The following is a 26,473-nucleotide window of genomic DNA, read 5'->3' as shown; positions in this document are numbered from 1 at the left end:
GACAAGGTTAATATTCACAAATGAATTGTATTTCTATATATTGGCAATGAACATTTAGAAACTGAATTAATAAAAATACTATTTACAATAGCATCAAAAATATGGAATACATCAACATTTAAACTTCTTTTTAAAGGCATTGTTAAGAAATAGAAAGGCTAGCCACCAACTGTGAGAAAATACTCACAATATTCTGACAAAGAACCTGTATCCAGAATATATAAAGAACTCTTTCAAATCAACACTTAAAAAAAAAATCCAATTTTTAAAATTTAAGTTTGAACCGATACATCACAAAAGTACAGAAACAAGTAACCAATAAGCCCATAAGATGCTTAACATCATTTGTCATTGGAGAAATGCAAAGACAAATGGCAATGAGATGCTCACTCACCAGAATGGGTAAAATTAAAATTACTGACTGTACCAAGTGCTGATGAAGATATGGAGCAACTAGAACTCTCATACATTGCTGGTAAGGATATAAAACGTCACTTTGAAAACAGGTTGGCAGTTGCTTATAAAGATAAGGATATGTTTACCACATGACTCAGTATTTATCCTAGAGAAATGAAAACAAATGTCCACGTAAAGACTTGTACATAAACGTTCATAGTAGTATTATCTGTAATACCTCCAAATTGGAAATAATCCAAATGTCAATCAACTGGTAACTGTATAAACAAACTGGTACATCCCGTCAATAGAACAGTGTTCCACAACCAAAAATGAACTACTCATATACACAACAATGTTCTATATCTTGATAGCAGTGGTGGTTACACGGGTGTATACATTTGTCAAAACATACTACATTTAAATGAATGCATTTTATTGCTTGTCTCAAAAAAGTTACTTTTTAAAAGAGTTCTTTGAACAAAACATTTGTGGAAGGCAGGTTAGCAACATTTACTAATCCTAAGTACAGCTTTTACTAAGGACCTATAATGTGCCAAGTCCCTTGGAAAGGCTCTTCAGGGAAAGAGAGACAGACCTGCTCTCAAGGAGCTTGCAAAAGAGTTGTTAATGGGGCGGTTGGTGCCACAGAAGGTTAGGCAGGGCTCTGACATAAATAGAAGTTTGTTCTCAGGTCAAGATGTAAGGAAAACACCGGGCATAGTTAAAATCATCCTTGAAAATCCTTTATGGAGGTGCCATGTTGGAAACCTATATCCTACAACATCTATTGGTACATCCAACACAGCCAGCTTCCTTCCAACATGGATCTGACTATAGTTTCATTGGTTGAATGCAGGGTGAGACAGCTGCCTTGCTGGGGGCCTTGAGTTCAATTTCTCTCCCATCCTCATTCTCATCTCTTGCTCTCACTCCCTGGGGCCTTTTAGGTGATTGTGTGTAAGACAAGTATATCCTCCACTTCGTTCAACAAGGAAGGCAGGCCTTGGGATGCAGAAATGAAGTCGGAGTCCCTGCCCTGAGTGTGCTCACAGTCTGGATAGGGCGGGGAGCAAAGGGTTAGACACACAGACATCTATCACCCAGTGCTAAGTGCTGCGAAGGACGGATACAGAAAGTTCAGGGATGAACAGAGAGGTAGGGGGGGTGTGTGTGCGTGTATGCGTGCGTGCGTGCGTGCGTGCACGCGCGCGCGCGTGTATTAGTAGAACATGAAAGGCTGATTCTAAAATATATATGGAAATTAAAGAATATGAAAACGAATATATGCATGTATATGCATGACTGGGACACTGACCAGAAATGACACATTGTAACTGACTGTACTTCAATAAAAATTTTTTAATTAAAAAAAAGAAATTAAAAGGGACAAGATACTCTTAACAAAGGAAAGACTATGTAACAAGATAAAAGACTTGCTCTACCAGCTATCAAGACTTGTATAAAGCTATAGTATAGAAAAGTAAACCTGCAGTAAAGTGTGATGTCGGCACAGGAATGGACACATTCCGTTCTTGTCCAATGAAACAGAATCCAGAAGCAGACCCAGATGTAGATGGACACTTGACTTGAGGCAAAAATGATGTTTCTAGGAAAGGACAGTGTTTACCACAAGTGCTGCTGTCTATGGGATTGCCATATGGAAGGAAAAAATGAACCTTACCACTATCTCATACCATACTAAACACCACCAACAATAAAAGTCCATGTAGATTTCAGACCTAAGTATGAAAAGCAATTATAAAACTTTGGAAAGATACTATGACCCCAAGCTAGGGAAGGATTTCTCACAAAGTGCTAAACATAAAGGAAAAGTTTGATAAAATTGATACATTAAATTTTAAAATATCTGACCCCAAAAAATGTAATTTAAGGAGTGAAAAGGTAAACCTCAGGGTGGGAGAGGATATTTGCAACACAGGTCTGACAAAGAACTCGTATCCAGAATAAATACCTGCAACCAATAAGAAAAAGAAAGGAAAAGACACTTCCTCAAAAAGGAAATCCAAATGGTTAGTAACAAGATGAAAAGATGTTCAAGGTTACTAGTAATGAGAGAAATGAACGTTTAAACCATGAGGTGCAACAACATACCCACTAGATTGGAAGAAATTAAAAATCTGGCAATAGCAAGTGTCGACAAGGACATGGAGCAATGGGAACTCTCATTTCACTGGTAAGAGAGTGTAAATTGGTACAAACACTTCAGAAAACAGTTTGGCATTATTTAATAAAATTGATGCAATGCAATTCCAGTCTTAGGTACATACCCTAAAATTTGAGTGCACGTGTGCTCCACGAGACAAAAAAGAAAGTTTATAGCAGCACAGTTAAAATATCCATTGGCAGTAGAATGAATAAATGATGTCATACATATGGAAAACTGTACTCAAAGAAAGTGAATGAACTGTAATTATACACCCCAACAAGGATGAGCCTTGAAAACATAATATTGAGCCAAAGAAGCCCAACACACACACACAAATATGTGCAGTATGATTCTGTGCACATGAAGTTCAAAAAATGGGCAAAATTAAACTCGGTGGTTTAGGAATGCCTTTGTAGACAGCAAAACTATAAAATAAAGCAAGAAATGATCAAAACTCACAATCATGGCTAACTAGTGGAGAGAGAAAGGTGCACTGGCAGTTCCAGTTGCTGATTATGTTCTATATCTTGACCTGGGTAGTAGTTAAGTGAGTGCTTTAAAATTATCTGTTAAACTGTACATACATTTTATGCACTTTTCTATGTGTATAAATATTCCAGAATAATAAAATTCATAAACAAAGCAAGACAAGAAAGAAAATGTTGAGAAACATAGAGGCAGGAGAGAGACTGTGCCTAAGGAAATCAGGGAAGGCTTCATGGAGGAGGGGTCCATCCAGCAGATGCATACTGAGAGTCCTCCACATACCAGACTCGAGATGACAAATGTAAACAAAGACACACACTGCCTGCCCCCATGGAATTTACATTCCAGGGAGGGAGACAGACAGGAATCAAATAAACACACTGTACATGCTTAACTGACAGAGTGCCTTGGGGGTCTTGAGCGATCTTACTGGTCTTGCAGGTAAAGTCCAGGGACCCTGAGTTCTGAAGAGTGAGTACAGTTTGCTTGGGAATGGTGAGTAGGAGAGATTGGAGGGGGCAGCAGCCATGAAGTTTCTCAAGTGGGAGGGAGCTTGGCCTCCAAAGAGCTGCTGAAAAGCCTGCATGGCCATGTGCAGAGACCCACTGAAGAAGTGACATGAGGTGAGCAGCATGGAGAAATGGAAGAGAATATTTGAGCTGGGCTTTGAAGACTGGATAGGAGTTCACCAGACAGAACTGGTAAAATCCTTGAAGACTGGGATTTTGTGCCTTGCTCACCAATGCCTAGTACATAGTTGTGCTCAGTAAATACATGCTGATTTCTCTTGGAAAGCGAAAAGTCAGAACAGAAGAATTTGGGGGTTATAAAACTGGGGGCACTGTCCTTGGCCTTGGATAAATGGGGGTGTAGGAGTTACGGAGATGAGAAATGGAGTGTTCTTAGCATCTTGGGCTCTATCTCATCTGTCAGTAGCTTCAGTGGTCTATGAAGTCACCAACCGAGTGGAGGAGGGAGATGGGAAGGAAAACTTCGAGACAAGCCATCTGCTCCTGGAAGAAGCGGACACCCTGGCCGCCACTGCCACCACAAAACTGGCTTGCACAGCCTCTTCCTCACTCCCACCCCAAACCCCAGGGTCTCATGAGGGTGACAGCAGCAGGGCCCAGGGACACTGGAGCCAGACGCAATCAGAGTGAGCAGCCGCGGCTGCAGTGGCCTCAGGAATCTGATTGTTAGTGGGCGGCTGAGGGAGCCGCGCTGTCTCCCCTGTGTTTATTTGGCTCCATTGAGGGGCTGGAAATTTGATCTCCGTGGGGATCGGACCCTGGTCAGCCACTGCCCAGAGTCTCAGTCGAAGCCCTGGCCTCTCAGAGCTGCTCAGAGGGCGTCCTGTTATCTGGGAAACTGAGACCAGAGAGCGAGCAGAGGCAAGACTTGCCCAGTCATAACAATGACAGCAGCCCCATAAATGGGGTGCTCATGATGTGCCAAGCACGGGGACAACACCCCTGCAAAGAGAGTATTCTTGTTTAACAACTGGGGAAACTGAGCCTCAGAGAGGGCAAGTAACTTGTCCAGGGTCACACAGAACTAGAGCTGGATGAGTCCAGATCTGCTGAATTCCAAAGCCTGTGCCTCTAACCACCCTACCATCCTGTCTCCAAGGAGAGCATTCACTTGGTGCTCCAGCCAGGGGATCCTTGAAGATCTCCAGCTGCTGTGACCTGATCCTGGAGTTAGAGACACTGATCCTCACCTAGCTTGACCGCCTTCCCATATAAAAACCTTCACCTCCTGGTGCCGTCTCTAATCTCGCCTTCCTTGAGCCCCTGCACCCACTGCCTGCGCATCTCACTGCCTTGAATGCCTCTGGAATGGGTTTGCAGACACCAAATCTCCAACAGCAAGAATTCGTCCTCTAAACCAGCCATGGAGGGTAAACTCATTAGGATGGGGGCTGGCCTGCTGTCCCTAGACCAGCCCCTGGCACAGAGAAGGAACAAGAAAGGACCCTGCTTGGGCATCTTGCATGGGAGTATGAGGCACACTGAGGAAAGCCAGTTCTGCCGCTTGACAGCTGTGTGGCCCCGAGAGCAGGATGCAACCTCTCTGAGCCCACTTCTCCCTCCACAAGACAGGGCTATTTAATACTATTTGTTTTCATGCATTCCATGATCTTATACATGCACAAGGCTTAGCATCCAGCAAGAGCTCAATAAATATTACGTCCTGGATTTGAACTTTGATTTTTTTTTTTTGGCTTTAGACCGGGTCTCAGACTCTTTCTTCCAGCAACATGCTACAAGTTTCTGGGGAACAGGGACCAGCTACCCCTTGCCAAGACACCCAGCACAATACCAGGAATATGGCCAATACTAAGAACTTCCCTGCTGATTTCTCCAGACTCCTCCATTCATGTGCAGTTTCCGTGGAGTTCTCTAAACCTTGTTAAACCTGTTTACAACTTTAGGCTGAATTCCTCTGAGTAAGAGGATCCAAGTGATTGCTTTCTCTGGTTGAACTAAGTGTCTAACCTTAATCCTTCTTGTTTTAAATCCAGCCCATTTTCTCACACTCTGTCCTGAGGTGGGAGCAGCTGTTCGTTTTCCCCTGAGAGGTCACATGCCCTCAGCAGGAAGAAAGTGCCCCCATCCCCACTCCCAACCAGGGAATGTCCCTGGTACCTTTCCTCCCGGAAATTTCTGCGCGGAGTAGCTTTCCTTTTCTTTGATGCAGTAATGCCTCTTTGGGCTAGTCATTCTCCCACCAGGCCTTTTAGGGCAATATTCCTGAGCCTTCGCAGCTTGGGGAATTCCAAGGAACTCGAGTCAGACACCCAGGACCCTCCTCACTGCCCAGGAGGCAGCCCAGGCCCCCTTCTTGTATGGATGGGGGAAGCGAAGGTCACCCAATGAGTTGGTGGCACAGCCAGTTCCTGACTCACTGCCTCCTGCCCCCAGGCCACTGGGCCCACCCGTGGGGCTCTCACTCCACTGACTCCCGAGGCAGGGTTCTCTCTGGCCAGCCCCAGAGAACAGAAGGGTCTGGCTTTCTGCATAAAGAATGTCAGGGACACTGTGGTCAGCAAGCCTCCAGCATCCCCTGTCAACTTCCTCCTGGCATTTTAGGCCAACATCCTGCGTCACTACCTGTGACCTTGAATGCAGACTATTTGTTGTGAGGTGACCACACCAGCAGGGCCAGGGCTCTTGATGAAAAAAAGAAAGCAGTATTGATTCAGTGTATACGTGCACACGCACACGCATGAACGTGCACCATCTCCGTGTATAAACAGCAGCACAGTGGCCTCTCGGTCTGCGGCCCTTCTTAGCATCCCCTTGGCTCTCAAATCTTGTGAGCCAGGCCTGGAAGCTCACCAGTAATTCCCACAGCCCTTCCCAAAGCCTAAAATTGAGCCACAGTGTTGAATCCTACAGCCAGAAATCATCTGTGCTCCTGCCCAAAGCAGAAAACCCACTTCCAGTTTGCCTATTGACAGGGCGTTCAGGACCCACCAAGGCACCTCACCCCCTGCCGGTCAATCCTGGAGGCTGCCTGGAGGAGCAGAAGGAGCAGGGGTAGGGGGTCAGAGACGCCTGAGTTCAAACCTCGACTCCAGTGCTTGCTAGCTGTGTTGCCTCAGTGAAATGTCGCTTTACCTCTCTGAGCCTCCATTTCTCCATCTGTACAATGGGGGCTAAAATATCTGCCTTCTGGAACTGATGTGAGGATTAAATGAGGACACACACAAACCCAGTGTCAGCGGCCAGCTCCCCGCCCTGGAGATAACGGAGCATCGTGACCATCATCACGACAACCACTGATTCTACTGAGACATGTGTGTCATGGACGGTGCTCCGTGCCTTATGTGGGGTACGTTATTTAATTGACCTCTAAGGGAAGCACTGGCATTGCCCCCATTTCGCAGGATGAGGAAGCCAACACTTAAGAGAAGCGTGTGTCAGCTGCCAAGGCCACACAGGTAGAAAGGGCAGGGCAGGGACTGAGACCCAGGTAACCCGAACTGGAAACCTGCTTGTTTAACGACTGTCATACAGGCTTCTTCAAACCTGCTGAGGGTAAGCACTCAGTAAATGCTAGTTATCATTAGGGTGATAATTACTGGATCGCCAGGAGTCTTTCCTTCCAGTCTGAAGCCCTCTCCAAGATTTTAGCAGGAGCGTTTTGCCTTTTCATGGCCTCTCTGCTTCCAAACTTCTCAGAGGTGGCTCAGCGCGGATCATTCAATAGCCCCAGGAGCCCTGTCTCAGTTCCTTGGTGCGCCGACTGAGCTGCAACACTCAGCCCCTTCCTCAATTACCGGCAAAAACCCATCCCCCCAGGCATCTGTGGGTATGCGCTGGATTGAACTGAAGATGGGATGCAGAAAAATGTTTACTCTGCAGAACACAATTTTATTAAACATTTTTAAGCATCCTTTTCTCCCCAGCCCCACACCTCCAAGAATTTCTCCCTGTTTGAGTTGCCTCATAGGGCTGGCTCCTGCCTCCCAAGGGCCAGGCACTCTACCCACAAGGGTCTCCTCTCTCCTCCCCCATCCCACACCCCTCCCCCTGCCCCTCAATGCCAGTTGGTCAGGGATAGGAATTCTGCTGCCCTCAGCCCTTCATCCCAAACCTTGCCACAGTCACACCCATCAGGGGGCGCTCCAGTTAACTAGACCCACTCTCTTACAGGGCAGCGGGGCCTATGACGGGTCTTCATTCCTTGGCACCATGCCTGATATCTGGTGGGTGCAGGGATGATAACCATAACAGCTCAAGGAAATTCTTCCTCAGATTAAGTAGCAACAAGCTTTTCTCCAATAATGATCCTAAAATATCAAAATCTCCGACCTTGGAAAATTTTGCCTACAATTTCTATGACACGCAGCCAGCCCTCATCGTGTGATTGTGTGTGACTGTCCTGTGCAGGGCAGGACATTTAGGAAACCCAGGTTCTGTATGCCAATAGCACCCCACCTCCATCATTGTGACAGCCGAAAATATCCCCCCCCATTTCCAAAGCCCGCCACCTCTCTCTCTCACACACACACACACTCACACACACTGAGTGCAAAACTACATCTCTCATTTTTCATGAAGAGTAGCAGAATATTCCACTCTAAAATATGTCTCTTTGGCATATAGATTATTTTGAGTTGTAGACAGTTAAAAAGCAGAAAATGCAACAAAAGGCTTTCTCTGAACTCCCTTTATCTGCCTCAAGACAGATCCTCCAATAGGAACTCAGTTGTCATCAGTCTCCTCCCCGAGTGTTGTCAACCAGAGGGGATTGAGTGTAGACCCAGGAGAGGAGACCAGAAGTCGATGCCACACCCACACAAGCTTCGTCACAAACTATCATGCCTCCCATTTATTCTTCTAAGAGCCCGTTCATCTTTCTTAAAAATCATCTCCTCTCCCCTAAGAAGCCAGCATCCTCCAGCCCCTTTCCCTGTTAAGATGGCATTTCAGTCTGAATTCTAAACCACCTCCTGGGTATGGCCCATGTGGTCATGAGGTTTACATGTTCATAAACTTCTGTTTTTCTCTTATTAATATCTTTTATAACAGGGGTCTCAATTAAGAACTCAGAAGGATAGAGGGAGCATTATTTTTCTTCTCCTCCACACACGAGCTCACAAGGCTCAGAGAGGCAGACAGCTCTGCCTGAGATCACACAGCCAATGAGGCTGAAACGCAGGCCTCCTGCCTCCAGAGGGAGGGCCTGGCCCAGGAGAACTGGCCCCCTTACTGCCCCACTGTGAGTCTGAGGCCGTTCTGCCTCCAGGCGGGGAGCCAGAGAACAAGGGTTCTCATTTCACCCAGAGCTCTGCAAACCCAATGACTTGTCCCCTCTGGAAGGGCCAGCAGGGTGCCAGGCAAACCACAGCAGAGAAAACCTCAGCCTCTCACATGCTGAGGACTCATGGATTTTGCCTGGTTCCCAGTAAACCAGAAACATTGGCGTCAGGTGAAGTCAGCAGGGGCGTTGGCCTGAGGAAGAGCGAGCCAGCCAGACCTCACCCAGGCAGCTCTCAGGAGAGGCAGCTATTCTCCCCAGAGCCTGGACACCACCACCCCGCCACCCCCAAGTCTTGCCATGGGGTTCCTGTTCTCAGCTGCCCAGGGATGGAGGGTGGGGGGGATTTCCATGGAGAAGGGAGGATTTCCAGAATCAAAAAGCCAGTATGTGCCAGCAAGCCATGCTCTCCAGACATGAGGACCCTCCAGGCCACACACACAGCTCCAGTCCCACCTGGAGACACAGCACCTGGGGGTGGGGCAGAGGGCAGTCCCCAAAGGGCATGACCTTTACTGCACCTCCTACTGTGTGCAGAGCACCACCAGTCGCCCCTGAATGAAACCTTATGTGACCCTGCCAGGTAACCACTGCATTCTCATTTCACAGACGAGGCAAGCCTGCCCAGTGTGTCACAGAGGCCAGCGGATCCGCTGCTCACTAGCTATGTGACAGAGGACATGTCCTCTAACTGCTCTGGGCTTTAGTTTCTCCTTCTGGATCATCAGGAAGGCGGTGCCTGCCCCTAGGATGGTTCTGAAGCAAAATGGGTGTACTTTTGTGAGTAGCCCCGTGCCTGGCTCACAGCAGCTGCTGAAAATAATGCTGTTGGAATCAGCAAGTTGAACAGGTCACACGTGATGTAATTAATTAAAAACACAACTTGATTTTTGCGTCTCACTATCTCTTTAAAATGCAGTCAGGAGGGTGACTCTGGGAACAGGCAACTTTCCTGCTCAATCTGGGGTAAGGACAGTCTTTCTGAGATAGTCATGAGAATGCCCAGACCCGTGTAGATTGTTCTGGTTCAGAAACAGGGGCAGTGGCCAGCTTCTCCCCTCGCCACCCCTAAGCCCCACAGTCCGGCTGTAGTTTCTATCTAGCTGGGTTTGAGCAGCAGAGAAGGAACGTTCTTACCTGGCTGGTTCTGTGGTGAGCTGGCTTGATGCTCTCTGAGCCTGCAGCTGTCTTTCTTGTGGGCAGATTCATGGCGGTGTCCGAGGCTCCCAGGTGGGCCAGTGCTCTCCCTCTGCCCTCCTATACAGAGAGCTCCCCCGCCAAGACCTCACCCCTTCCAGAAGATTCGCCAGGGCAGGCACTGGAAGGGCTGCTGTTCCGCTGTCCTCGCCCACATGGGCCTCAGGGCACCCCCTCTGAAATGAGGGTCACCCTCTCTCCCGACAGAGGCCACTTGAGCTTTCTCCAGTCCCCAGCGTCCCCCAACTTTCAGGGAACACTAGTCAAGCTCTCTTCAGGTGGTTTATTTGAGGCGGGAAGCCCCGTAAAAAGACCGGCAGGACCCCCAAACAGGGCCACTACTCTCGTGTCGACACCATCCGGCCCCTTGGCCCAGAGACTCTATCTCACTTTTTGCCTCTGAAACGGCTTACTTAACCCTAAAATTCTATTGGTTCTCTGAGCTCACTTCTGATTGGTTATTTCCTTCACTCCTGATTGGTTATTTCTCCCACTCCTGATTGGTCCATTCCCCTCACTCCTGATTGGTTATTTCTCTCACTCCTGACTGGTCTGTTTCTACAAAGCTTGTTCCTGGTTGGTCAACTTCTGTTATACTTTATTTGCATATGATGTTGCAAAGTATAAAATTGGCAGCCTATAAAGGCCTGTGTAAACCTACTGGCGGGGTCCAGAGCTTGGAGTGTTAACTCCTCTGGGCTGGCTGGCGTAATAAACCTGAGTTCTCCAACTCTCGGAGTGCTGCTTGGTCTCTCACCCGGATCCAGGTTGCTGTTACAACTGAGCTGTAACATCAAGCTGTAACACATTTTTCCGCAACATTTCAAGATGAAGGAGGTGGCCGCCCCCCCTCACACCCTGGCCCCATTCATGGCCCACCCCCGACACAAAAGCTTTCTTCAAAGACGTTTCTCACAAATCTTCTCTCCCATTCCTTTCTCTTAATGTTTGCTCTTCAAGGGTCATGGCATTCTCTGTCAATTTCTTGCAAATTTCACTGACCTCGCTCACTCCACCCATGCGGGCATTGCTATCTATTGTCCAAACATTTAGCATCTCTTCCACTCTGATTGGAACTGGCTGGGGGAGGAGGAAGGACTGAAGGGAACCTGGCTTTGTGGAGAGGAAAGTTTGGGGTCTTTTTAGATAGTAGGTGAGAGTATTTATTCAATCCTCTTTTACATCAATAAAGGCATCTAGAGCCATTGCAGAAATACTCAAACAAGCATAAAGAAAATAATGAAAATTGCCCATAATTCCACCCGAGAGACAAACATTGTAAAAGTATAAAGTCTTTTTTTCTGTTCACATATATGGCAGGATAATTTGTTTTCCCCTCTTCATTGCCTCTGCCCTTGTCTGAGCTCACAGAGGATTTTGTGCTAAGTGTCCTAGAGGGAAAGAGAGAGAGAGGGCTTTGGCCTTAAGAACAGGGAGAAGTTGGGGAAGAGGAGGGGAGGGGAAGGACAATGGAGAGGGAGGGGCTTCCCAATAGGGAAGGAGGCGGGGCCTGGAGGGGGTGGTTGTGAGGACATCTAGGGGGGGCTGAACCCCAGGCACCCTCAACTCCCTCAACCCCCACCCCCAAAGAAGCAGGAGTTTGGGGGCTCTCTGGCTAGTTTGGACAGAGGGGAGAGGGAAGGAGCCCCAAATGAGACTGAATTTCCACTGGTCCAATTTAAAAATTGAGACAAACTTCACTTTTCTTACATATCTAAGTAGCACCTGCTACTCTCTCTCTTTCTCTAATAATCTGCAGAAACTTTGATATGTATGGACTACGGTACATACTGTAGCGGGATTATGTACCCTGTGTTTTCCCTGTAATACATCATGAGTTCTCTCTTCTATCATGGAATACACTTTTAATTAATTTTTTGAGATACAACTCTCATAACATAAAATCCATCATCTTAAAGTATGCAGTCAAGGATTTTTACTATATTCACTATGTTGTACAATTATCACCACAATCTAATTCCAGAACGTTTCCATCATTCCAGAAAGAAATTGATACCTGTTAGTGGTTAGTCCCAGTTCTCCCCTTCCCCTGGCTCCTAACAACCACCAATCTACTTTCTCTCTGTGGATTGGCCATTCTGTGTAGGTCATCTGAATGGGATCATATAAATGGAATTTTGTCTGGCTTCTTTCACTTAGCATAATGCTTTGAAGTTTCGTCCACGTGGTAGCATGTAACAGTCCTTCCTTTCTATGATGTTCCATTGTACGGATATGCCATATTTTGTCTCTGCATTAGTTGATTGACATTTAGATTTTCTCAACTTTGGGGATATGAATAATGCTGCTGCGAGCATCTGTATACTACAAGGCTTGGTGTGGACAGATGTTTTCATTTCTCTGGGGTTTATACATAGGAGTAGAATTGCTGGGTTATGGTAATTCTATATTTAGCTTCTCAAGGAACTGCCAGACTGTTTTCCACAGTGGCGACACCATTTTACATTCCCATCAGCAATGTATGAGGATTCCAATTTCTCCACATCCTCACCAACACTGGTTATTTTCCTCTTTTTTTTTTTTTTTTTTAATTATAGCCATCCAAGTGAGATACCAAATGGTATCCCATTGTGGTTTTTGACTTGCATTTCCCTAATGACTAATGATGCAGAGCATGAGTACGCTTTTAAATTGTGATTTTAGTGGCTGTGTAAATTCCATGATAGATTACTGTCATGTATTTTTAATTGGCTATTACTGAATATTCAAGTTGTTTCTATTTTTCTAATTCACACATACACATAAGCCTTGGCAGATCTCTAAGCCAGGCTTATACTAGGTGCTGTTGTATGGTGTTGAACGAAACAGATCCAATACCTGCCTTTTGGAGCACAGTCCAGTGATTTAGTAAGTAATCATGCTAAGACGTCTATCATTAGAAAGGCTGTTGGGTATTATTAAGGAAAAGTGCAAGGGGCACACGTAGGAGGAGCATGTCATTCAGAGCGAAGGGCTGGGGAGGCCTGGGGAGGGGGAGTTAGCCAGGGGTAGGGTGGAGGCAGGGGAGAGCATTCCAGGCAGCGGGAACATCAGAGACGACACCCTTGTGATGGGAAAAGGCTTTGCTGTTTCAGAAACTAACGACAGACCTGAGTGACTGGGCAGTCTTGAGGAGAGAGGGAAGAGGTGTGGGGTGGAAGGGAAGGATAGGAGCAGGGATGGACTGTACTGATTGACATCTGCAGGATGGCTAAAAACGTGGACCATTGTTTTCTTCCAACGTGTTAATTAAAATAACAAAGGAGAAATGAGGAGAAGAAAGGAGCAGGGGAGGGAGGATTTCTGAAGATAGCACACTTACATGACTCTTGCTCCGCATGTCCCTACACCAACCAGGCTGAGTCACCAGCAGCTGCCCAGACACTTCTGTCACCTGCCACGTCCGTCCATGCTTAACCTGAACGACTTACACATGGGCCACCACATACCACGCTGAGCCATCCTGTCACCCTGGCCAGAACTGCCTGGACCAACGTGGGTGTTTGACCCAAGAGTCATTGGCTTGTGGCTGAGGAGTGATCAATATGGTATAATAAAAAAAACTAGTATTTGGTCTTTGTCCCTGGTTCCTGGCGCAGAGGTCCTAAATTCCTTGAAATCTATTATCTTTTGCATACTAATAAGATGACCCATGGTGGGGGCGGTTCTTGATCAGTTCAGGATGGGGGCTGGCTCACTTCACCCCCACTCCCACCTTCTAAGAGGGGAAACACGCTGAAGATGGAATTCACTCACCAATGGCCAAGGATTGAATCTACCATGCCTACATACAACGTAATGAAACTTCAATGCAAAACCCCCTAAACAACAGGTTTGGAGAGCTTCTTGGTCAGTGAATAGATCTACTTGCAGGGAGGATGGCAGGCCGGAAGAGGGCTGGATAATCTGTGAAATCCCACGCACCCAACCCACCTCTGCCCCACTGCCGTATTTCGTCTTCTTCCATTTGGCTGTATCTGAATTGTATCCTTTATCATAAACTGACACTAGTAAGTAAAGCATGTTCTTGAGTTTCCCGCCCTAGCAGATCATGAAACCTGAGGAAGGGTTGTGGGAACCCCAGAATTCACAGCCAGTTGGGAGCACAGGTGGTCCTTGGGACTTGTGACTGGCATCCTAAGTGAAGATCGTCTTGTGGGACTGAGCCTCAAACCTATGGGGTCTGCACTAACTCCGGGAGTTAGTGTCACAATTGAATTCAGCTGTTGGACACCCAGCTGGTGTCAAAAAAATCACAGACCGTGTGTAAGAGTTCATTTAATCCACGGCCTGTCCTGGTGGGCACTTCCTAACCAATCAAGTGCTCTCTTAGGGGGAACAGTGAGCATCAGTTCAGAGGTTGCGAGGGAGAGCCAAAGCTGAGAGACACACAAAGGAAAGCAAAGAGAAACTCTGGGACTGCAGAGGCATGCGTCCACTGGAGCCACAAGGCAGGAGAAACCACGAGGAGGCAGAGAGGCCGCAAAGCAACAGAAACTCTGAGACAGGAGAGGCGAGGATGCAGTAGGCGACAGCGGCAGGTGGAGGGAGAGGCAGAGATGGGCCGGCGGGTGATCACTAAAGCAGGCTACTGCAGAAGACAAAGTACCCAGATCCAAACAACCCTCTGATTCGCCAAAGAGCTTTCCAGACTCCGAGAGCCCTGGCTGAGCTACACTGGCGATTCTGGTTTCCTCGTTTCCTCGTGGATCCTGCTTGCTGGAAGTCACCTGGCAGGATCTCTGCTCCTTACAAGCATCTCACGTTCCAGGCACATGGGCTTGGGTCTGGCTCAGGAGTCCCTGGCCCCATTTGGCGGAAGGGAAACTTGGAAATGGGAGAAAACTTTGTGGAAAGGCATTGAAAATTCTCAGCCTGAGTGGATGGGCAGCTCCTGGGGACAGGGTCACTGGGCAGACCCGGAGGAGGCAGTTAAGTGCTGCTCAGATGCAGGAGCCGAGACGCCCAGATCTGTCTCTGAATCACCATAGGACTCTGAACAAAATTCTGTACCGTCTCTGAGCCTCAGTTTCCCCACCAGTAAAAGGAGGTGATTTCTACATCCAATCCCAGTGTGAATGTTTGATGTGAGAAGAATAATCATCTTTAAAAAAATCTGAGAGGCAACAATCATATTTTTTTTAAATCCAATAAGGCAATAAATATGGTCATCACTTGTTTAAGAAACACAACATCAAACATTTAAGATGATCAATGCAATTTTATTTTTAAAATCTGAAATGAAAGACTGTACAAGACCAGGTGGGAGGAGAGGGGTCAGGCCTGCGGGTGAATATCCATCTCTACACCAAAAGGGCACCTTTCACTCTAAGATCGGAAGAACCCACTGTTTGAATCCCTCTCCATTCCAGGATGTCAAAAGAAACCAATAGTCTAAGAGGGCTCCAGATTTTAAGTTTCCAAAGGTTCTAAAATTTCTAAGATTTTTAAGACTTTTAAGATTTTAAGGTTTTAAAATTTCCAAGATTTTAAATTCCAAGATTTAAAGATCCTGAAATCTCTGAAATTTCCAAGATCCTCAAATTTCCAAAGGCCTCTACTCTCCAAATTCTAAAAGCTACCTCCCTGCTCCAAATTCACTTTGGGTCAACATGGAACCCAGCTTGAGGAGCCTGGAAGGAGCAGGGCCACTATCTTCATCTCTTGCTTCTTCTCCAGCCAGGGGCTGTGACCATCCTTCTTCGGGCGTGAGTATTTCTGAGGGTTGAGGGAAGGGCAGTGTCTTCTGAGTTCAAGGTAGTCTCCTTAACAAGGAGCCAAAGAGGTCCCTGAGCAGAGTAAAATGGACCTTCATCCTTCTCCATGCCCCTTGGGGCCCCTAATCCATCTCTAGGAAAGGATAGTGTTGTCTGGGGCCCTGGGCCAAAAGCCCCACGTCCTCATTTATTCCAAAGCGCTGTGCCCTCTGAGAGCTCACCGTCTAGTAGTTCATTTAATCCATGGCCTGTCCTGGTGGGTGCTTCCTAACCACTCAGGTCCTCTCTTCCGGGGGCACTGAGTGTCAGTTCAGAGGTTGGGAGTGAGAGCCGACGCTGAGAGATACACAAAGAAAAGCAAAGAGAAACTCGGGCTGTGGAAGGCATGCGCCCACTGGAGCCACAAGGCAGAAGAAACCATGAGGAGACAGAGACCACAAAGCAGCAGAAGGACCAAGCAGTAAGGGGCCCTGGAAAGGGTTTTGGCAAGACAGTGGCATGGCCAGGCTGCATCCCCTTTTGGGGACCTAAGCTCCTACCCTGCCACTTACTGTCTCCCCACCTGCCTGCTGCACCCAGATCACGCCCCATTGACACCAGTCGTGGGCTCCTGCTGCAGGAGGAAGGATGCTGGAGTCTCCAGTCCACTGCAGGTTGGTGATCACCCCCAGACTATTCCACCTAGGCTTCCTGCTGGCTGGGACCTGCTGCTCCACCTGCCCATCCCAGGTCTGGCCCTCCGCCTCGAGCCCCATCAGGTCACCTCCAGCTCAGCTTCAGCACCGGTTCTGCTGCTCCCTGAGCTGGATCCTCCTGTCTGGCCCTGATCCTCATGAGATGACCCCATCTCGGGGTCTCAAGGAGAGAAGAAAGCCTGCTCAGGCCAGCCCCCACACCCTGACCCCAGTCAGGATCCCTCCCTGATAGGCTGGCCCATAGTAGCACCAGGTGGAGGGGAAGAGACTTTGGGCTGGGGCACAGATCCAGAGCCCAAATTTGACTATATGCCCCCTGGCTGTGAACTTGGGAAACTTCCATTTCTTCTATATCAGGGGAGATTTTCCTTCCTACCTCTCAAAGTTATAGGACGATTGGACCCCTTACTTATTAAAGGACCCATCACTACACCCTTCCCCTACACCCCTCCCCTACCGGGCAGACTCCCCTCAACCCTGAGTGAGTCTTCCCTAAAGCAGCAGCACAGAAGGGGTGGTGCTGAGGGACTGGGCTGAAGTGCCAGAGAGTCGGTTTTAACACAAATGCTAATTGTGGATCCCAGCATGGCCCTGCCTGGCTCCATTCATGAAAGCACTATTTTTAGCGCAGGACTGGCCACCTGCGGTTCCAGTGGGGGCTGCCAGGCCATGTGTCACGTCTGAGTGATCATGGACTCACTCTGCCCAGGAAACAGGCCCACGGGGACCAGCTGCTGCATCCCTGGGCTGCCACCACATCTGGGAGGAGGTAGATGTTCAGCAGGACTGGAAGTTTAAGCTTTCTCACCCTCAAGAGTGTGGGTGTGGGGGATGGAAGCCCATAATAAACACACATTGAACACTGACCAGTGCCAGGCACTGCTCTGACTTTACAAGTATTAACTTACTTAATCTTTACTCTGGGGTCCATACCATTATTATCCCCATTTTATAGATGAGGAAATTGAGGCCAAGCCATTAATTTAACTTCCTTGAGCCCACATGGTAGTAGTGGGTGGAGCAGGGGAGCCAGGCCATCGAGCTCCAGAGTCCATGCTCTTACTGTCTGGTCCCTTGGAATCTGGACCACGGACGGACAGTCAGCTACTGCCACTAGGTCCTCCCGCTTCAGGCTCCAGAGGCTAGTCCCACACTTAGCCCACAGAGTTCTCTGGGATCACAGGGAACACCCAACCAACTCTCCTTTGGAGGTGAGGAAAGTGAGGCTGGGGAAGGAGTCAAGGCTGTGCGCCAGCTGGCTCTAATTACCAGGCCAGGACTGTGCCTACTGAATGATCCTATGGGACAAGTTCATCTTGTAACCTGCCCACCTCCTCGACCTATCCCTGGCTCCAGAACTCAGCATCTGTGCCCTTTAGAACAAGGAGCTTGGGCTCTGGAAGCAGATTTGAGTCCTGCTTGTGACTTGCTGTGTGACTATGGGCAAGTTGTCTCACATCTCTGAGCCTTAGCTGTGTAAAATGGGGGCAATTAGACTGTCTTCATAGGGCTGTGCAGTGGGAATAAATTGTCTGGAGATTCAATAAATGTGGGTTTTGCTTAGCTTGGGCTTTTCAAATCATTAATTAATGCTTCCTGTGAATAAGGTGCGTGGTCTTGTTCATTGGGTCTCAGTCTCCCAAATGCAGAGAGAGGCCAGGGCTCCGTCAGGGCTCTCCCTGCCCTGATTTTCTGTGACTTCACCAGAGTAAGCCCTTCTTTCAGGGGCTTGGGACCCTAGTGTTTTACCACCACCACCACCACCACACACACACACACACACACACACACACACACACACACCCCACACTCCCTGCCCGGCATCTTTGCTCAGGGAGGCTCCACCACCTAGCTTCTGGGCTCACTCTGCACCATGTGGGCAGCTCCCCATGATGGTCTCAGCCCCTGAGTCACATGGCCTGCAAGGTCAGCTCCCCACAGGTAACTTTTTCCAGTTCTGAATCCTAGTTGCCTGTTTCCTGGCCAGGGAATCTGAGTGGTCCAAGTGAGATCAGGTGGCCAGTGAGTTGGGTCATATGTCACGGGCTAGGGGTGGAGAAGCTTCTCCAAGAATAGGAGGAAACCAAAGCATCTCTAATTCAGAAACAAAACAAATCTACCTGGGATGTAAGTTAGTTACATGGAAAAATTTATCTACACGAACTCCTTGTTTAACCAGAAAGCTATTAGAGGCATCTGAAACTGGCTTTCAATTACAAAGGAAAAACTACCCTCTTCTTCCAGCTGCCAAAATATAAAGTCCTGGCCTTTAACTCATGAGAGAATCTTCTCATTCATTGTTAACTCTTATAATGCAAACAATTGTAACACACATGGGTTCTTGGTTTTCCACTAGAGGGCGTCATCACGATAGGGGCAAGAAGTAACTGCTGACCAGCCGTGAAGAAGAAATGTTTTAAAATAAAAAAATAAAGGCAAAACAAAACTTTTAAAAGCAAACACAAGAATTTAGCATCTTGGGGGATGTTTTGTGCCCAGGCCAAGCGACCGCATGGTTTAGGAGTCCCTACAAGCATATAATAGTTGATGCTCACAGTGACAACCCTTGGGCATCAAGAGAAAAATTATGTTCCCTGACCTTCACTTAAGACAGTATAAATAGGTAACACGTTGTGAGAGACTTCCATTTAATATAAAAAAAAAAGAAAGACTTTTTTTTTTTTTTTAGTTTTTCACAGAAGAAATAAACCTCATCTGGAAAACGCATTCTTGTGGAATAATGCATTTATAAATGATGTATGACTACACAAGGGTTTACAAGTCAATCCAACAAAAATAATAAATGGCACAATTTTGAAACCAAGCTCTGCAGCTAGCAGCTAGAGTTTCATCATTGTAGGAATAAAGTGCTTTAACAGTGACTTCAATTGGATTGAGGACCTCAGGGACCTTGCCAAGAGCTTGAAAGCAGATAATTTTCAGGCGTGTTGCCCAGTCCTGACCCACCGCATAATTTTACCCTCTTACTTTAAGCGAGACACCCACACTTGGTTAGAAGGGAGAAAAGGAGACCCTGTAGTACTGTAGTGTTTCAAACTTAAGACCTGGAGGGAAAATTCAAGGTAAACACATCGAAATAGATTGGAAGCTCATAAAATTTTAGGGCACCTGGGGCGGGGATCAGGAACGTGCATTTTACATATTCCCTGAGTGATTCTGATCCACGTGGTCCAATGTTGGGAAACACTGCTCGTCCCACTTCACAGATGGGGAAATCAAGGCCCAGGGAAGAAAAGAGTGAAGACTCGAAGTCATACAGCAAGTCAGAAGCTCAGCTGGCTTCTGGCCTGTCCGGGGCTTCTTTCCACCAAATTCTGCCTGCCCACGGACAGCCTCCCAGGGCTGCTAACATTCCAAGGAAACTTGTAACGGGAACGGAAATGTCAGCTGTGCCTGTTCCGATGTTCGAGCACCCATCGTGACTCCAGGCTCTGCCAGACCAGCCCTCAGAGCTTGGGGAGCCAAGCTCCGTGAGCCTGATTTTTCCAGATGGGATCGGGATGGGATTACAAAAGCCAGCATTTATTTTTATTTCCCCAAGAAAATAAATCAGCAGTTTTGCTCCAAGAAAAGTGATCAGAGGAAGCAGTGTTCCTAGCCAGGAGGAGGTCCTGGACCCTTGCCAGCCCCTTGCCGGCCCCTCCAGCGCGGCCTTAACATCCTGAAGGTGTCTGACATGGAGTCGGGTCCGCAGACAAAGCGCCTTTTGGGCTTCAGATTCAATTACCCTCTCCAGCCCACAGCGGTGGCTAAAGGGCTTGGGAGATGAAGGGTTACTTTCTTCCTGGGGACAAAAGGAATTTTCCCTAGCCTTTCCTATTACTACCAACCCCCCCCCCCAAAAACCATCTAAAAGTGGAGGGTGGTGTAAAATGTGATTGCTGTCAGGTTCCACAATTCTGACAGTGATTCTCAAAGGGAGGCAGATTTGCTCTCTCCTGGAGGTGGGAAGGGACATTTGGCAACAGCTGGACATGTTTTTGGTTGTCAGAGCTTGGGGCATCTAGTGGGTAGAGGCCAAAAATGCTTCAAAACATCCTACAATGCACAGGACTGTACCCTGCTTGCCCCAAATGTTGATAGTGCTAAGGCTGGGAGGTCCTGAACTACGGGCAAGTGGCCTGGGATATTAGATGCCTGGTTGTGAGTCCAGGTTTGCCTCTAAATGCTGTGTGAGCATGGGCAAGGCCCAGCCCTCTCTGGGCCTCATACTGTCATCTGTACAAGGAAGAGGTAAAGGGCCTCCTCTCTGGGGTCCTCACGGTTTTGATCACTCAGGGCTCAGGAGACCAGGAGGTCTGAGACCACAGGCCTGGCTTCTACAACTTAGACGTGGCTGTGGGAGGATTGTGGGGTGGGGGTCTACCCAGCCCCCATGCCTGAGGGGTGGACAATCAGCTCTCCTGAGCTCCTCCCCCAAAGCACAATATCTGGAACTCCTGCTCCACCAGGAACGGAAAAACCACTATCTGCAGATGACATCACTTTGCAAAAATGCAAGTAGCGGGTGGTTGCCAAGCAGAGCTCCAGGGACGGGGTGGGAAGGGAGGGCTCAGAGCGTGCCAACCATCGGCAGTGCTGGTATCCGGCACCTTCTTGCATCTCAGGACAACCCTGGACAAGTTAGTCCCCTTCTCAGGACGTCAGTCCTCCCATCTATGCCGTGGGAGGCCGGACCCCAGTATTGCCAGGAGCCCTTCCCTTTGGGAGCGTCCAAGACCCTGGACTCTCCCAGGTCAAGTCTCGGAGCACTTCTGGGCTGCAGGTGCACAAGTGAGGCCCCCGCCCCCAGGGACAGGGAGCCCAGGGGTGGGGGATGGAAGGAGAGGAAAGCAGCCACCCTGTCCAACTGAGCCACTCAGAGGCCACCGGTACCCCTCAAGTGCTTGAAAACAGACTCTCTTCCGGAGGGCTGGGCGTGTGTCTCACCCACCCACCCGATTACTTTCCTAGTCTGGAGTTTGGATGGCCACTATCAAAAAAAAAAAAAAGAAAGAAAAGAGAAGTGCTGGTGAGGATGTGAAGAAATTGGAACCTTCGTGCACTGTTAATGGGAATGTAAACAGGACAGCCGCTATGGAAAACAGCATGGTGGTTCCTCAAAAAATTAAAAATAGAATTCCTGTATGCTCCAGGATTACCCCTTCTGGATATATATCCAAAGGAACTGAGAGCAAGATCTCATAGAGGTGTATGTACACGCATATTCATAGCAGCATTATTCACGATGGCCAAAACATGGAAGTAACCCAAGCATCCATTAATCGATGGATAAGCAAAATGTGGTGTAATACACACAGTGGAATATTATTCAGTCTTAAAGGAAGGAAACTCTGACACACGTGGATGGACCTGGAGGACATAATGCTAAGTGAAATAAGCCAGTCACAAAAAGAATAGTCTTGTATGATTCTACTTACATGGGGTCCCGAGAGCAGGTAAAGTCACAGAGACAGAAAATAGAACGAAGGCTGCCAGGGGAAGGTGGGGCGGGAACGGGGAGAAGTTGCTTAATGGGCACAGAATTTCAGTTTTGCAAGATGAAAAAGTTCTGGAGATCCATTGCACAACAATGTGAATATACTTAGCATTACCAAATGTACACTTAGCAATGGTTAAGATGGGAAAAAAAATGTATCAAAGTATGTATTTTAAATATGTAGGCTTCCATGTGTTAACTCTACCTCAATAAAGTTGTTTGGGGAAAAAAAATGCCTTTATTAAACTCTCTTTTTAAAAAAAACTGGTGGTTCCCATACTGGTCTGCACATTAGAATCTTCTGGGATCTTTTAAAAATTCCAAAGCTCAGGCCAACACCCCAGACCAATTAAATCGCACCCCCTGTGGATAGTCCACGGGCACCAGAGTCTTGGTGCCTCCCTGGTGATTCCAACGTGCACACGAGTCTGAGACCCACCGAATCAATCCTTGGATTGGGCCTTGTGTTTCTTGGCAGGAGTCTGCATAATTAGCTACTTCTTAGGCTTATTATGAGAATTAAAAGGAATAGCGAAGGCAAAGCATTTAGCACTGCTCCTGGGACTTAGTGCTCGAGAAATTGTACTGAAAATATCATTGGCTTTATTCTTATTATTTCTCCGGGCCTCCAGTTTGCCATGGGTCTCCGAGAAGCTACAGAGGAGGTAAGAGGGGTGGTATCGGGTCAAACTCAAGTCTTGGCAGGTAGGAGGGGTCCGAACTAAGACAGAGGAAGGTGGGGATTCCATGCTGGCTGGGGGGCTTCAGGGGAAAGACTGTGAGGCGCCCAGGGCCAGGAGGATGGCAGACTTGCCGCGATGCCAGAGGGCATCTGCCTCCAGGGGCTGCCAGGAGCCGCCAGGCAGCTGGCACCTCTCAGAGGCTCCGGAAAACATGGGGTGGGGGGCATCCAGCTGGTCCAGGAAGCAGCATGGCTGCAACCAACAGACTTTTAGCTGATCCGCCACTGTGGGGCCCCTTCTTATTTTTCAGGGGTCTTCAGCTACCCTTGGCAGTCCCAGCAGCCTGGAGATAATTACTGACCGCCAGCCAGTGTCTACCCTGGGGTCCACCCACCTTGCTGGGCTGGGCATGGTGGGGGATGAGGGAGCAGGACTTCCTTGGTCGCTGCATGGGAACTGGGGGATGTTGAAGGGGCATAGCATTGGGGTTGCCGAAAAGGGGGCATCTCTCCTGGCCAGGAAAGGACTTTGGATGAGGAGGTGCTGGCCTGGCCTGTATTTTCTCCCCAGGCCATCCTTCCATCCTTTCATCTATCCACCCACCCACCCATCCATCCATCGCACAAGCATTTCCTGAGCACTCACTGTGTGCCCAGCTGGGGCCCTGAGATCTGGTGAACAAGAGTTTGAGTCTGTCTGGGGGAGCCGGGGGGCAGGAAGGAGGGAGTCCCATGACAGAGCAGCCTGCGGCCGACAGACAAGGGCTCAGATCCCAATTCTGCTCTGTATCTGCTGCACGTCTTGGGGAAAGTCATCTGCCTCTGCAGCCTCAGTTTTGTCTTCTGCAAAAGGGTGACAGACCCATCCTCACATGGTTGCTGATGAAGGACATGAGACAGGACGACATGAGGGTCCCTGTTTGGGACTATTTGAAGCTCTTTTCCCAGGAGGGGAAGAAAGTCCCCTGAACCTCGACCTTAGCCCAGACCTCTTACCTGTGGCAAGGCTGATGTGGGAGGCAGTTTTCTGGGGACAGAGCTGTGGCCAGAAGGCAGCACCAGTGGGCCCCCCAAACCACAAATCCATATCAGGAAGCCCTCTTCCAGAGCCTGGAACCTGAGAGCCTGGGTGCCTGGGTCCCCATCCAGCTGGCGTGCTGGGTGACAGTGGGCAATCTTTTCCCCCATCTTCCCCATCTGAAGAACAGACCATCATAAGCATGCCCAGCACTGATATTCCAGGGCAAGGAAAAGACTTCGCGGCCCCTTTGTGCAGGTGGGAAACTAGAGGCCAAAGAAGGACGGGGATCTATTCAAGGACACATGAGTCCACATCAGAGTCAGAACTAGAAGCCAGATCTCCTGGCTCCAAATCCCTAGCGCCTCTCCACACTCTCCTCCAGAGGGGTCTGTGCCCTGGGGATGGGTCAGGGTACCAGGAAGTCCAGCTAGAAGATACAGCCCCCTCTTTAAGGGACCCCCCCCAACAAAACCTCAGCTCCCATTAGGCAACCAGACTTCCCCTACAAATATCCTCCAAGCAGACCCCCTCTAGACAAGTCCCTCCTCTGCTCAAGCACCTTCCATGGCTCCCTATCACCCAACACCACACCCAGCATCTAGGCTCCCAGTTTACCTCCCCGAGCTGATCTCCCTGTGTCCCTCAACTTTTGCCTTACATTCTGGTCACCACACAGTAACCACCACCCATCTCCAAGCCTTCATGGATTCTGGTCCCCTCTCCTAGAACACCCTTCCCGGCTTCCTTCCTTTAAGGCCATCCAAATGTCACCTGCCCTGGGAAGCCTTCCTTCTCCCCAAACTGGACGTGGCCTTTCCCTCCTCTGGGCTACCAGAGGACTCCCTCAGGTTGGTTCTGGGTACCTCGAGTGCCCATCTGTCTCCTCCAGGAGACGGGGAGATACCCAGGAGCAGAATCCAAGTCACACCCACCTCTGGTCAGTCCCACCCTCAGCACCAGGCAAATAGAAGGGCTAAGTGATGCCTGGTGCCCTGAGTCTACATCAGGACGAACGGACAGGGACTGTTCAGTGCCTGTTTGGGACCCAATTCCAGGTCAGAGGTGGCCGGAGTCTGGGCCAGGCGCCTGGACACAGGCATTGACCTCGGCTCCCATGGCTGTTTTTGTTTTCCTTCTCCCTGGGCAAAGGCTGCGGGGGCCGCTCTGAGCCACAGCTGGGTTTTATTGCATCAAGACTCAAAAAAGGCCCGAGCATATTTTTAGAGAGAAGGGGAAAAAAGAATATTTTCTTGCCTGACCCAAGATGAGGGCTCGCTCCAATTTTCCATCTGCTCTGCCTTCTGGGTGGAGCTGGCGGGGAAGTTTCTCTGCAGGAGGATCCTTCAGGACTGCGGTTTATGAGCTCATAGATAGGCTGCCCAGCACTTTGCCTGCCTCCCTCCCCCAACACACACACAGACACAAACACACACTCCCACAGCAGCGCTCACACACACGCACACAGACTTGGGCCCGTACTGTGCAGAGCAGGAAGCCATGATTTAGATGAGGGACAGTAGTAGAGCAAGAGGGACCAAAAATCCCACTGGAAGAGGGTGACTGACTGGTGGCCGCACTAGGGGTCCCCATGCTTGAATCCCCAAGCCTGGGGCGTACAGCATCCCCACTGGGCTGCCTGCATCCCTAGGATCTGGGACCAGAATAAAGCCTGTGTTTGATGCATCTTTGCATGGCTGCTTCCCAAGAAACTATCAGATGAACGAGATGCAAATCATTTCTAGTATCACTGAACTCATAGAGCTTTTGTTGAAATACATTTTCTCGATTAGAAGATGCTAAAGACACCAGAGTCCTACTGCTGTGTGCGTGTGTAAACGTGTGTGATGTGTGGATGTGGTCTCTGTGTGTGACAGGTGTGGTGGAGCGTGTGTATGTGTTGTGTTTGTGTGATTATCGCAGTGTGTACATTTGTGGTGTGGTTGGCATTGTGTATGTGTGATGTGTGTGTCTGAAACATTTTGTGTGCACTGTGTGTATGTGATGCTGTCCTGGGGCCAGCAGCACATCTGGAGGAGGGCTGTGTTGGGGACAGAGTCCCTGCTTCCCTCCAGGCACACTCTTCAAAGTAGCACATTATTGAGATCGTTCCAGGGCAATTTGTGAGGAAAAGCACAACTCGTAGAGAAGGCAGCTGAAGGGAAAGGGGCCCTTTTACAATCTTGCTCGTCACCACACCCTGCCCCAATGTCAGAAATAAACTTTGCCTCTGGTGACACCCAGTCCCCAGATCCCAGTCCAAAGAGACACAGGTAACAAGCTGGAGTTCAGAGAAACCTATGGCCAAGTGTTACCCAGAGAGCGGGACCCAAAGCCCAGCTTCCCACCTCCTTCCATGGTGGGCTGGCCAGAGCCAACAAGCAAAGACCACAGTGTTCCCCACGACTGTGCCCAGAGCTGGCATCAGGGACCTGGGCTCTCTATAAACATGGCCTCACTTTCCTCTCATATCCACCCATCAAGGGGGCATGACTGCCCCATATTCTCAGAGGAGTTCACAGGCTCAGAGGGGAGTCAGAGGTGAAAGCAGGCCTCTGGCAGCCACGAGGAGAGAGGAAGTCCCTGGAACCAAGAGGGCAGGCTCTTGGCTTTGGGCATCAGGCAGAGACAACAGGAGCGGCTTGCAGGTTTGTGGGGTTTTAGCTCCAAGTGGGGCATTGCTTCTTCTTTCATGTCTGCAGAGACACAGGCCCAGAATTGGTGTAAGGAGGGGTGGGCAGTGGACGGAACTGGGCACAGCAGGGATGTGGGCCTTTCCCCGGCCCAGCTCTCCATCCATCCCTGGCAGCTGAGCCAGGCCAGGCACCCTCTTACCCACGTAG

At 48.9% G+C, this 26,473-nt stretch overlaps 1 long non-coding RNA gene across 1 annotated transcript in view; it reads right to left on the bottom strand.

Moving 5' to 3' along the window:
- LOC116663234 overlaps positions 1-10,492 on the bottom strand; it is a 64,998-nt gene extending 54,506 nt beyond the window's left edge. The window contains exon 1 of the long non-coding RNA XR_004319435.1: positions 9,959-10,492. This is a non-coding gene — a long non-coding RNA (uncharacterized LOC116663234). The remainder of the gene's footprint in view (positions 1-9,958) is intronic.
- Positions 10,493-26,473: the final 15,981 nt, after the last annotated feature.

This window comes from Camelus ferus, chromosome 4 (genome assembly GCF_009834535.1).
Source record: "Camelus ferus isolate YT-003-E chromosome 4, BCGSAC_Cfer_1.0, whole genome shotgun sequence".
Taxonomy (NCBI): domain Eukaryota; kingdom Metazoa; phylum Chordata; class Mammalia; order Artiodactyla; family Camelidae; genus Camelus; species Camelus ferus.
Note: the sequence above shows the minus strand (reverse complement) of the source record. Positions and strands in the feature narration are given on the sequence as shown.